The sequence below is a fragment of the Manis pentadactyla genome, chromosome 2, assembly GCF_030020395.1.
Source record: "Manis pentadactyla isolate mManPen7 chromosome 2, mManPen7.hap1, whole genome shotgun sequence".
Classification (NCBI taxonomy): Eukaryota; Metazoa; Chordata; class Mammalia; order Pholidota; family Manidae; genus Manis; species Manis pentadactyla.
Genome location: NC_080020.1, coordinates 14,387,660 through 14,401,874, shown reverse-complemented (window position 1 = coordinate 14,401,874; position 14,215 = coordinate 14,387,660). Strand labels below are relative to the sequence as shown.

At 39.2% G+C, this 14,215-nt stretch overlaps 1 protein-coding gene across 1 annotated transcript in view; it reads left to right on the top strand.

Moving 5' to 3' along the window:
- Positions 1–14,215, top strand: part of MICU2 (mitochondrial calcium uptake 2) — a 148,769-nt gene that overhangs the window by 95,946 nt on the left and 38,608 nt on the right. The window lies entirely within an intron of this gene.

The following is a 14,215-nucleotide window of genomic DNA, read 5'->3' as shown; positions in this document are numbered from 1 at the left end:
CAGCATATATGTACAGAAATACTAAATATAGCTTTATTTCCTTTTTTCCTTTGTTGTATACAAGTGGTAGTATACTATACACTGTTCCACTCTCCCATTTTTCCTTAATACATCTGAATACCATATTTTTTCTTTTTTTTACTAAGATATACTTGATATACTATTTTATATTGGTTTCAAGTATACAACACAGTGTTCAACAGTTATACACATTAAGTCCTCACCACAAGTAGAGCAATTACTGACAACATAAAAAGATGTTACAAAACCACTGACTGTTTTCCATGCTGTACTTCCATCCCCGTGACCAACGTATATTATGATTGAGATTTTGTGCCTCTTCATCCTCCTCATCCACTCACCCCAACCCCTCCCTGATGGCAACCACCCGTCACTTCTCAGTGTCTGTGAGTCTACTGCTGTTTTGTTTATTTTGTTTCTGGACGCCACATATAAGTGAAATCACATAGTATTTGTCTTTCTCCACTTAGCTTTTTCACTTAGTGTTAATACCCTCTAGGTCCATCCATGTTGTGACAAATGGCAGGCTTGCTTACTTTTTTGCAGCTGAATAATAATCCATTGGTGTATACGTACCACCTCTTCTTTACCATTCATCTATTGATGGACACTTTGGTTGCTTCCATATATTGGTTATTGTAAATAATGAGGCAGTGAACATAAGCGTGCATATATATTTTCAAATTAGAGATTCTGTTCTCTTTGGGTAAATTCCTAGAAGTGCAGTTACTGGGTCATATGGTATTTCTATATTTAGTTTTAAGGAACCTGCATACTGCTTTCCTTAGTGGCTGCACTAATTACATTCCCACCAATAGTATAGGAGGGTTCCTTTTTCTCCACATTCTTCCCAACACTTGTTACTTGTTGTCTTTTGGATAGTAGCCATTCTGACTGGTGTGTGGTGATATCTAATTGTGGTTTGGATTTGTATTTCCCTGCTGATTAGCAATGTAGAGCATCTTTTCATGTGCCTATTGGCCATTTGTATTTCTTCTTTGGAAAATTGTCTATTCAGATCCTCTGCCCATTTTTTAATCAGGTTATTTGGTTTTCTTGGTGTTAAGGAGTATGAATTCTTTATATATTTTGGATATTAACCACTTAGCAGATACATACTTTATGAATATATTCTCCCATACTGCCTTTTTCTGTTGATGGTGTCCTTTGCTGTACAGTAGCTTTTTATTTTGATGTGGTCCCACTGGTTCATTGTTGATTTTGTTTTCCTTGCCAGGGGAGATGTGTCCAGAAAAAAATTGCTCATCCTTATGTTCAAGAGATTTTTACCTTTGTTTTCTTCTATGAGTTTTATGGTTTCATGTCTTATATTCAGATCTTTAATCCATTTTGGTTAAATACTTCTGTGTATAGACTTAGACAGTAGTCCAGTTTCATTCTCTTGCATGTAGCTGTCCAGTTTTACCAACACCAGTTATTGAAGAGGTTATCTTTTCCCCATTGTATATTCATGACTCCCTTATCATATATTAATTGACCATATACACATAGACTTATTTGTGGGCTCTTTATTCTGTTCCATTTATCTACAGGTCTGTTCTTGTGCCAGTGTCACTTTTGATTACTGCAGCTTTGTAATGATAGCTTGAAGTCAAGGAACATAATACCTCCAACATTGTTGTTCTTTCTCAAGATTGCTTTGGCTCTTGGTGTCTTTTGTGTTTCCATACGGATTTTAGGATTATTTACTCTTGTTCATTGAAAAATGTTAGTATTTTGATAGGGACTGCATTGAATCTGTAAATTACTTTGGATGGCCATTTTGGCAATATTATTTGTACCCACGAGCATGGGATACATATCCATTTTTTTGTTTCTTTAATTTCTTTCATCAATGTCTTACAGTTTTCTGAGTACAGGTCTTAACCTCTTTGGTTAGGTTTATTCCTAGGTATTTTTTTCTTTTTGATGTAATTGTTTTCCCAATTTCTCTTTCTGTTAGTTCTTTGTTAGTATATAGGAATGCAACAGATTTCTGTATATTGATTTTGTATCCTGCAACTTGGCTGAATCCGGTTATTAGTTCTAATAGTTTTTGGTGGAATCTTTAGGGTTTTCTATATATAGTATCATCTCATATATGCAAATAGTGACAGTTTTACTTCTTCCTTAGCAACTGAGATGCCTTTTATCTCTGTGTTGTCTGATTGTTGTGGTTAAGATCTCCAATTCTATGCTGAATAAAAAGTGGTGAAAGTGGACACCCTTGTCTTGTTCCTGATCTTAGAGGAAAAGCTTACAGCTTTTCATCATTGAGCATAATATTAGCTGTGGGTTTGTCCTATATATGGCCTTTATTATGTTGAGCTATATTCCCTATATGCCCATTTTGTTGAGAGTGTTTATCATGAATGGATGTTGAATTTTGTCAAATGCTTTTTCAGCACTGTTAAGATGATCATACAGTTTTTATCCTTCCTTTTGTTAATGTCATATTACCTGTTAAGATGATCATACAGTTTTTATCCTTCCTTTTGTTAATGTCGTATATCACCGTGAGGTAGAAGTGCAAAATTTCCAGAATCTGCCACCTGGCCTTTACATACACTGCTACTTCCCTCTGAGATGAGAGATGGAGTTAAGCTGTTCTCTCTGCACCTCTGGGGTGTGGTTGTTGTGGCTCATGTCAGTCTGCAGGGATTCCCCATCAGAGTTCCTCCCAGAGGGGTGGTGGGGACAGGTGAGTGCAGACCGAGGCGGCAGGAAGGGAGAGTGAGAGCGGCAGCTGAGGTGGTAAATGGAACCAGGCCCCTTGTGAGCAGATAAAAGGTTGCTCCCATCTGGCTTTTCCCTTGAGTGATTTCAGCTTCACTGGTTTCAGTGGCTTATTTGCCCCAGGCTGGGAACACACTTCCCCCTGGAGCTACAGATCAAATCAATTTATGATTATTTACCATTCTTGCATCCCTGGAATAAATCCCAGTTGGTCATGGTGGATGATCCTTTTGATGTATTTTTAATTAAGTTTACTACAATTTTATTGAGTATTTTTGCATCTATCCATCAGGGATATTGGTCTACAATTTTATTTTCCTGTAGTTTCTTTGTCTGATTTTGGTATTAGAGTGATGCTGGCCTTATAGGATGAGGTTTTTGGAAGTATTCTTTCCTCTTCTATTTTTTGGAATACTTTAAGAAGGATTGGTATTAGCTCTTCTTTAAATGTTTGGAAGAATTCAGATGTGAAGTCATCTGCTCCTGGACTTGTTTGTTGAGAGTTTATTGATTACTGATTCAGTTTTGTTACTGGTAATTGGTCTGTTCAGATTTTCTCTTCCTGTGCCAGTCTTGGAAGGTTGTACTTTTCTAGGAATTTGTCCATTTCTTCTAGGTTGTCCAATTGGCATATAATTTTTCATAAAATTCTGTAATCATTCTTTGTATTTTTGTGGTATCCATTGTGTCTATTCGTTTTTCATTTCTGATTTTGTTTATTTGTGTACTAGCTCTTTTTTTCTTGATAAGTCTGGCTAGGGGTTTGTCTATTTTGTTTATTTTCTCATAGAACCAGTTACTGGTTTAATTGCCTTTTCCTGTGGTTTTATTCTTCTCTATTTTATTTCTGCTCTGTTCTTTATTATGTCTCTCATACTAACCTTGGATTTTGGTTCTTCTATTATAATTTTCTTTAGTTGTGACTTTAAACTATTTGAAATTGTTCCTCTTTCTTGAGGTAGGCCTGTATTGCTGTGTACTTCCCCCTAGAACCACTTTTGCTACACCCCACATATTTTGAGTTGTGTTTCTGTTTTTATTTCTCTCCATGTATTGTTTGATTTCCTTTGTTCATTGATCCACTGATTATTTAGAAGCATGTTGTTTAGCATCCTTGTGTTTGTGGGGTTTTTGTGTTTCTTCATGCAGTTGATTTCCAGTGTCATACTATTGTGATCTGAAAAGATGCTTGATTCAGTATCAATCTTTTGGAATTTATTGAGGCTCTCTTTGTGTCCTAATGTGATCTATTGTATAAAACATTCTATGTCCTCTTGAGAAAAATGTGTATCCTAGTGTTTTGGGGTGAACATTCTGTATATATCTGTCACATCCATCTGGTCTAATGTGTCATTCAATGCATCTGTTAACTTATTTCTCTCTGGTTGATCTGTCTTTTGATGTGAGTGGGTGGTTAAAGTCTCCTAATATTATTATGTGCTGTCTGTTTCCCCCTTTGGTTCTCTCAGTATTTGTTTTATATATTTAGGTGCTTCTACATTGAGTGCATAGATATTTGTAATTGTCCCCTTGTTGTGCTAGTCCCTTTATCATTATGTAATGCCCTTCTTTGTCTCATTACTTTGTTTTGAAATCTGTTTTGTCTCATTTAACTACTGACAGTCCTTATTGCATGAAATACCATTTTTTCATCCCTCACCTTCACTCTGTGTATATCTTTAGGTCTGAAAGAAGTCTCTTATAACTAGCATATAGATCCTGCCACATTATGTCTTTTGATTGGTGCATTCAGTCTGTTTACATTTAAGGTAATTATTGATAGGTATATGCTTCCACTTTATTGTTTCCTTGGTGTTTTTGCAGTTCCTCTCTTCCTTTCTTCCTCTCTTATACTTATCTTGCTTGGTCATTTTCTTTAGTGTAACATGCTTGGGTGTTTGGTTTTGTTTTTATAGGCTTTAGATTTGTAGTTACCCTAATGGTCATAGTTTCCTAAATATATAACAGTCTGTCTTAAGTTGATGGTCACTCTATTTGGAATACTATCTAAAATTACTACTTTTTATTCTTCCTCCCGCACACTTTACATACAAGATGTCATAATCTACATCTTTGTGTATCCCTTGGACTGATTTTGTGTATAGTTGATTTTGCTACTTATGGGTTTTTTTAACTTCATACTTGTCTAATTAATTGGTCTACTACCTTTACTGTAGTTTTGTTTTCACTTATGAAAAATATTTAGGCTTAAGAATATTTCCATCTACAGAAGTCCTTTTAACATATCTTGTAAGGTAGATTTAGTGGTGGTGAATTTTTTTAACTTTCATTTATCTGGGAAACTTTTAATCTCTCCTTCAATTCTAAATGATAACTTTGCTGGATAGAGGATTCTTGGTTCTTCCCTTTCAATACATTAAATATTTCATGCCACTCCCTTCTAGCCTATAAAGTTTCTGCTGGGACATCTGATAGCTTTATGGACTTTCCCTTATAGGTAACTGTTTGCCTCTCTTGCTCCTTTTAAGATCCTCTCTTTATCTTTTCTTTGCCTTTTTAATTACTGTATGTCTTGGTGTTGTCTTCCTGGGGTTCCTTTTGTTAGAGGCTCTCTGTGCTTCCAGGACCTGCATGTCTATTTCCTCTTTCAGATTGTAGTTTTCAGCAAGTATTTCTCCAAAGAGACTGACTACTCTTTTGTCTCTCTCTTCTCCTTCCGGGACCCCCATTATGCAAATATTGTTTCATTTGGAATTGTCACACAGCTCTCTTAGCATCTTCTCATTTTTAGAAATTCATTTTTCTCTCTGTTCCTCAGCTTGGTTGTTTTTCCATTCTCTATCTTACATCTATTGATTGTTTGCTGTACTTACAGCAGTCAACTATTCATTCTCTCCATTGTATTCTTCAGCTCTGAGTAGCTCTTTTTCAACTCTTTTGTCTCTAACTTTGCTCTGAGATCATCAATTCTTTTCCCAAGTCATTGAGCATCTTTATGACTGTTACTTTGAAATCTTTATCAAGAAGATTGTTAATCTCCAGTTCATTTAACCCTCTTTCATGTGCCTTATCTTGTTCTTTTATTGGGAACGTATTCCTCTGCCCCCTCATTTTATCTGGGTTTCTATGTTTCTTCATTTGTATTAGATCCACTGTGCCTCCTGGTCTAGAAAGTAATGGCTTTATGAAGGCATCCTGTGGTGCCCAGCAACTCAAGACTCTTTGCTTAGCAGTGCCTGGTTCTCCTTTGCCGTGGAGCCCTAGTTGTTATTCGTGGGTGCCTGCCTACCTGGCTGATCTCTCTGCAGATGCTGACAGCTAGTCTCAGCATGCCCTTTGTGTGCTCTTCAGTGCTTCTGCTGGGATCGTGGTGGAAGGAGCCACCCTCTGCCTACTGAGCAGCAATGGCACCCACTGCTGGACCAACGGGGTGAGTGGGTGGGTGCGCAGAAGAGTGCAGTGTGGAGCTGAGCTGCTAGTGAGGAAGATGGAGCGTTTGGAGCTGGCTCCTGCAAAAGCCTGAACAATTCAGCTGAATGAGGGCTGGTAAAGTGTTGTTCCCCTGCCCTTTCTCCTCTAGGAAGAGCTCCCTCCTTCCATCCCTCATGTACACTCCCACTGCTGGTAAATCTTTCAAAGTGCAGTCTTTCTATTGAGTCTCAGCAGGACCAACATAGTGTGCCTGTCCTCCACAAGTGACAGAGGAGTCTCAGGCCCCCAGCGTGCTCCAACTCTCCCTGGTGTGCAGCCCGATTATTCACAAAAGCCCAGTGGCATGTGGACGTGTGTTCCCAGAGCAGGCCTCCAGGGATGACAGTTGTGCAGAGTTAGATTGCCTGTCCCATCCTTGCTCTACTCCTCTCCCTTCTGCTTGTGGGCTGAGATAGTGGAAGGGCACAGGTCCCAATCAATTGCAGCTCTTCTTCACCAGGTGTAGGTGGCCTGTTCTGGAGTCTTCAGGTCATCTTCAGAGTTGGTTGTGTGTGCTGTTCTGGCCTCCTTGGGTGTGTGTGGGAGGAAGTTTCCACCTTGTCTTCCTAGTCTACCATCTTTTCCACAATATCCTGTTCTTTTTAATTTCTCTATACTACTTTGTTGTATGGATGTACTAGTTTAACCATTTCCCTTTGAAAAACATTTAACATATATCCAGTCTTTTGACCTTAAAAATAGTGCTGCAATTAATAATCTTGTTACTATATCGTTATATAGATACGTGAATCTACCTGAGGGATAACTTCCCAGAAATTTGATTGCTGGGTCAAAAGATTTCTTGATTAACTTCGATAAATGTTGTCAAATATCTTCTCTAGAAAATGAACCAATTTCCATTCCTACCAGTAATGTATATCAGTAAATTTTCTATTGCAGAGTACTAAAATCAGTTACTTTTTGCATTTCATCCCTTTGAGCAGTCATAGACTGGACTTCTTTTTCTCACATTCAAGCCCTAGATGGTACTTCCTTTCCTAGCTGTACTTATCTTGTGTGTTCCCATAGTACTCTGAATGTGCCCCATGATGACACCTGTCACACATTAATGTAATTGTCTGTATCCTCCTCTGGAATGTAAGCACCATGCTTCTCTTTAAGGCTGTGTGAAATTAGGAATCAGTCCACAAGACCACCCATATTTCTAACACCATTTACAAGTTAGAGGGTCCTCCCAGACCACCTTTGGGTTCAGTAATTTGCTGGAAGGACACATACAACTCACTGAAAGTTGTTAGTTTCATGATTATTGTTTCTTACAATGCGAGGATACAGATTAAAATTAGCCAAGGGAAGAAACACAAGCACGGTTCCAGAAAGTTCCAACAGTACAGGTCCCAGCTGTCCTCTCCAGTAGAGTTGTGGCCAGTGCTACCTTTCCCAGGAATGATATGACAGTACACATGGTGTAGTACCAAACAGGGCCCTGGTGTCCAGAGATTTTATTGGGGTCAGCCATATAAAACTGGTTGGCTTTGGTTGCCCACATGGTGACCTCAGTCTCCAGCCCTTCCAGAGGTCAAGTTGATGCCCCATGTCCCGAGCTCCCACCTAAATCTCACTGTTAGATTATATGGTGTGTCCCAAGACCTCCAGGTAAACAAAGACACTCTTATCTTAGAGTTTACCTACTCACAGTCCAGAGCAAAAGCCAGACCACTATTTAGGTAAGGTTAATTCTTTACTATACAAGTTGTACCTATACAGCATGGTAAGCACTAGGCATATTCTACGTGTGTGGTAAATTTTTTTAATGACTGAACAATTGTCTAATCTTATAGATATAACATTTTTATCTTATAATTGGTCATTATGTCCAAATATTTGCTATTAAAAGTCATGTTGTAATAAAACTCTAAAATTTAGACTAGAGTTTTTAAAGTGAGATTATTGGGTCGAAAGGCATGAATACTTTTAAGGCTTTTGGTTTATATTGCCAAACTGTCTTCTGGGAGGGTTATAACAATCCTGTCCCACTAGCATTTAGTGAGCATGCCCATCTCTCAACAGTCTCTCCAGGATTTGAATCTTTTTTTTTGCTTTGTTTTCTAATCTGTGCCAGTTGATAGAGGAAAAGTTATTTTTATTACTCTTTTTTAAGATGGTTTTATAAGCCTCTTGTATTTCTTATAAGTTTTCTGTTTCCTGTTCTTTGGGAATGTCTAAATTTTTTTTTCATATTTGCTTTAAACAGTGTTTTATATTTAAAAATATTAACCTAATGTCTGTCAGAAATATTGAAATATTTCTCAGGTTTGTTTTAACTTACAATGTTTTTGTTATAGATGTTTTTAATGTAGTCATATTTATCTGTCTTTTCATTTATTTATCCAGTTACTTTCATTCTTTAAAATGCCTCCCCCAGACCAGTTATAAACAATAACCTATATTATCCTCTGGTTTAATTGTGGTTTCATTTTTTTACCTTTAATTTTTTCATTTATCTGAAATTTGTTTAAGGGCATCCCTAGGGACAGTACATTAATCGCTTCCATTGCATTACATTCTTTTACTTTTTTCTATTATAAATGGACTCTTTTACCTAGAAGGAAAATTATTGCTGTTAAACAGGAAATGTTTGATTTTTAATGTTTGTGTACAATACTGTCTCACTGAATTTTCTTATTATTTTTACTTTGTCTATTGGTTTTCCTGGTTGTTCTAAAATCAAAATGTTTTCTTCTCTGCCCTCCACAGCATTGTTGTTTCTTTGTTTACTGACTTGCTGGACTAAATCTCTGAAGCCTGTCTCCCCAACAATCTGAGGCTGCAGTTAACCTCTGCTCAATTTTTTTTTTTTTTTTTTTAGCCAGGCTTCCTAAGGGCCCATCCCTATGTCTGCGTAGGTTAGTGTTCAGCCAAAGATTGGCCACTGATTGTGCTAATGCACCTGGAGCTAATGAGGCCCCCCCTCTGCTGTCGGGAGCACATCCACACTGTAGACTCTTTTCAAGTATGTCACTGCACAGCTGGGCCAGCTCTTTGAGCCAAGCAGGTGTGGGTGGCTGGAGCTGGTGAGGCCTCTGCTGTGGGTGCAGCATAACCTGGGATATAAGGAGAGCCAGGGAAGCCCTGATGGCTCCCTCACCTCCTGAAATAATCTTTTAAATACCTGGCCATCGGCCAGTCCATTGATTGCTCCAAACAGGCCTGCAGCCTCAGTTAATGAGCTGCCAGATTCACCAGTTTAATGCTCCAGATCAAGTAAACCCCCTCCATCAGTGTCAGGAGAGCTCTGGGTTCGGACAGCCTGCCCCCCATTGTAAAGCACCAACACAGAAGGCCACAGACTCTGCACTGCCCAAAGTTTACTAGTTAGCATGAAAAACACTTCTCAGTTTGTTGTGTGCCTCTGGTCAGATTCCACAGCATTGAAATGCTTGTTTTTTAACCATTTTGTTCAGCTGTTTGCTTTTTGGGGAAAAGATCTGTCAACCTCATTCCATCATGTGGGAAGTCAGAATTTTAAGTGGTCTGGAGGTTTACATCGGCTTTCAGTAAACATTGTTAGTAGGTTCTAAAAGCAAATATTTTAGATAAAGTAACATATTTAGTATACTATAAAATTTTACGGGGCAGAGCCAACATGGCAGCGTGAGTAGGACAGTGGGAATCTCCTCCCAAAAACATATATACTTTTGAAAATACAACAAACACAACTAGCCCTAAAAGAGAGACCAGAAGACGCAGGACAGTGGCCAGACTGCAGCTACACCAGCGAGAACCCAGCGCCCGGTGAAAGGGGTAAGATACAAGCCCCGGCCCTGCGGGACCCGAGCGCCCCTCCCCCCAGCTCCAGGCGGGAGAACAATAGGCAGAGCGGGAGGGAGACGGAGCCCAGGGCTGCTGAACACCCAGCCCCAGCCATCCGGGCCAGAGTGCAGACACAGTACGTGCCCAGGGGGCCCTGGATACTGGGGGAACAGGGAGTAAGACCTCTGAGCGGGTGCCGAAGCTGATGCCCCTGTGACAAAGAAAAGCGGGGGCTTTTTGAAAGTCTTAAAGGGACAGGAACTTAACAGCTTGACGGAAACAACCCAGGTCACAGTACAGCAGCTGGAAACTACAGGGAAAACCGGGCGCACTAACCCCCTGGACAAAAGCTCTGAGACCCCTCACGGAGGCAAACAGTCAAGCAGCCCCCCATCCATCACCCCACCGGGCGCTGCGAAAGCAGAGAAGCAGCCTGAGACAAACTCCGCCCACAGAAAGGGAAATTTCTCCCTTCCGGCCAGGCAAGACACAAAGACCCACTCTACACGCAATTACCCAACACAAGCCACTAGGGGTCGCAGTTGTCCCAGTAAAGAAAGGCCAGTAGCAAGTGAAAATTTTGGCCCTCCCAGCTGACAGTCAATAGCACCTGTCAACATGAAAAGGCAAAAAAATATGATCCAGACAAGACTAACCCAGACAGCTTCGGCATCTGCTACATCTTCCCCTGAGAAGGAACCTGGGGAGATAGATTTAGCCAGTCTACCTGAAAAAGAATTCAAAACAAAAGTCATAACCATGCTGATGGACTTGCAGAGAAATATGCAAGAACTAAGGAAGGAGAATTCAGAAATAAAACAAGCTCTGGAAGGACTTCAAAACAGAATGGACGAGATGCAAGAGACCATTAATGGACTAGAAAACAGTGAACAGGAACGCAGAGAAGCTGACGCAGAGAGAGATAAAAGGATCTCCAGGAATGAAAGAATTTTAAGAGAGCTGAGTGACCAAACGAAAAGGAACAATATAAGAATTATAGGTATTCCAGAAGAAGTAGAGAGAGAAAAGGGGATAGAAAATGTCTTTGAAGAAATAATTGCTGAAAACTTCCCCAAACTAGGGGAAGAAATGGCCTCTCAGACCACAGAGGTACACAGAACTCCCATGACAAGGGATCCAAGGAGGGCAACACCAAGACACATAATAATTAAAATGGCAAAGATCAAAGACAAGGACAAAGTATTACAGGCAGCCAGAGAGAAAAAAAAGGTTACCTACAAAGGAAAACCCATCAGGCTATCATCAGACTTCTCAACAGAAACCCTACAGGCCAGAAGAGAATGGCATAATATACTTAATGCAATGAAACAGAAGGGCCTCGAACCAAGACTACTGTATCCAGCACGAATATCATTTAAATATGAAGGAGGGATTAAACAATTCCCAGACAAGCAAAAGTTGAGGGAATTTGCCTCCCACAAACCACGTCTACAGGGCATCCTACAGGGACTGCTCTAGATGGGAGCACTCCTAAAAAGAGCACACAACAAAACACCCAACATATGAAGAAGGGAGGAGGAGGAATAAGAAGGGAGCGAAATAAAGAATCATCAGACTGTGTTTATAATAGCTCAACAAGCGAGTTAAGTTAGACAGTAAGGTAGTAAAGAAGCTAACCCTAAACCTTTGGTAACCACAAACTTAAAGCCTGCAATGGCAATAAATTCATACCTTTCAATAATCAGCCTAAATGTAAATGGACTGAATGCACCAATCAAAAGACACAGAGTAATAGAATGGATTAAAAAGCAAGATCCATCCATATGCTGCTTACAAGAGACTCACCTCAAACCCAAAGACGCGCACAGACTTAAAGTCAAGGGATGGAAAAAGATATTTCAAGCAAACAACAGAGAGAAGAAAGCAGGTGTTGCAATTCTGGTATCAGACAAAACAGACTTCAAAATAAAGAAAGTAACAAAAGACAAAGAAGGACATTACATAATGATAAAGGGCTCAGTCCATCAAGAGGATATAACCATTATAAATATATATGCACCCAATACAGGAGCACCAACATACCTGAAACAAATATTAACAGAACTAAAGGAGGAAATAGAATGCAATGCATTCATTCTAGGAGACTTCAACACACCACTCACTCCAAAGGACAGATCCACCAGACAGAAAATAAGTAAGGACACAGAGGCACTGAACAACACATTAGAACAGATGGACCTAATAGACATCTACAGAACTCTACATCCAAAAGCAACAGGATACACATTCTTCTCAAGTGCACATGGAACATTCTCCAGAATAGACCACATACTAGGACACAAAAAGAGCCTCAGTAAATTCCAAAAGATTGAAACCCTACCAACCAACTTTTCAGACCACAAAGGCATTAAACTAGAAATAAACTGTTCAAAGAAAGCAAAAAGGCTCACAAACACATGGAGGCTAAACAACACGCTCCTAAATAATCAATGGATCAATGACCAAATCAAAATGGAGATCCAGCAATATATGGAAACAAATGACAACAACACTAAGCCCCAACTTCTGTGGAACACAGCAAAAGCACTCTTAAGAGGAAAGTATATAGCAATCCAAGCATATTTAAAAAAGGAAGAGCAATCCCAAATGAATGGTCTAATGTCACAACTATCGAAATTGGAAAAAGAAGAACAAATGAGGCCTAAGGTCAGCAGAAGGAGGGACATAATAAAGATCAGAGAAGAAATAAATAAAATTGAGAAGAATAAAACAATAGCAAAAAAGCAATGAAACCAAGAGCTGGTTCTTCGAGAAAATAAACAAAATAGATAAGCCTCTAGCCAGACTTATTAAGAGGAAAAGAGAGTCAACACAAATCAACAGTATCAGAAACGAGAAAGGAAAAATCACGACGGACCCCACAGAAATACAAAGAATTATTAGAGACTACTATGAAAACCTATATGCTAACAACCTGGGAAACCTAGGAGAAATGGACAACTTCCTAGAAAAATACAACCTTCCAAGACTGACCCAAAAAGAAACAGAAAATCTAAACAGACCAATTCCCAGCAACGAAATTGAAGCGGTAATCAAAAAACTACCAAAGAACAAAACCCCTGGGCCAGATGGATTTACCTCGGAATTTTATCAGACATACAGGGAAGACATAATACCCATTCTCCTTAAAGTTTTCCAAGAAATAGAAGAGGAGGGGATACTCCCAAACTCATTCTATGAAGCTAACATCACCCTAATACCAAAACCAGGCAAAGACACCACCAAAAAAGAAAACTGTAGACCAATATCCCTGATGAACGTAGACGCAAAAATACTCAAAAAAATTTTAGCAAACCGAATTCAAAAATACATCAAAAGGATCGTACACCATGACCAAGTGGGATTCATCCCAGGGATGCAAGGATGGCACAACATTCGAAAGTCCATCAATATCATCCACCACATCAACAAAAAGAAAGACAAAAACCACATGATCATCTCCATAGATGCCGAAAAAGCATTTGAAAAAGTTCAACATCCATTCATGATAAAAACTCTCAGCAAAATGGGAATAGAGGGCAAGTACCTCAACATAATAAAGGTCATCTATGAAAAACCCACAGCCAACATTATATTGAATAGCGAGAAGCTGAAAGCATTTCCGCTGAGATCGGGAACTAGACAGGGATGCCCACTCTCCCCACTGTTATTTAACATAGTACTGGAGGTCCTAGCCACGGCAATCAGACAAAACAAAAAAATACAAGGAATCCAGATTGGCAAAGAAGAAGTCAAACTGTCACTATTTGCAGATGACATGATACTGTACATAAAAAACCCTAAAGACTCCACCCCAGAACTACTAGAACTGATATCGGAATACAGCAAAGTTGCAGGATACAAAATCAACACACAGAAATCTGTGGCTTTCCTATACACCAAAAATGAACCAACAGAAAGAGAAATCAGGAAAACAACTCCATTCACAATTGCATCAAAAAAAATAAAATACCTAGGAATAAACCTAACCAAAGAAGTGAAAGACTTATATTCTGAAAACTACAAGTCACCTTTAAAAGAAATTAAAGGGGACACTAACATATGGAAATGCATCCTATGCTCATGGCTTGGAAGAATTAATATCGTCATGGCCATCCTGCCCAAAGCAATATACAGATTTGATGCAATCCCTATGAAACTACCAGCAACATTCTTCAATGAACTGGAACAAATAATTCAAAAATTCATATGGAACCACCAAAGACCCCGAATAGCCAAAGAAATCCTGAGA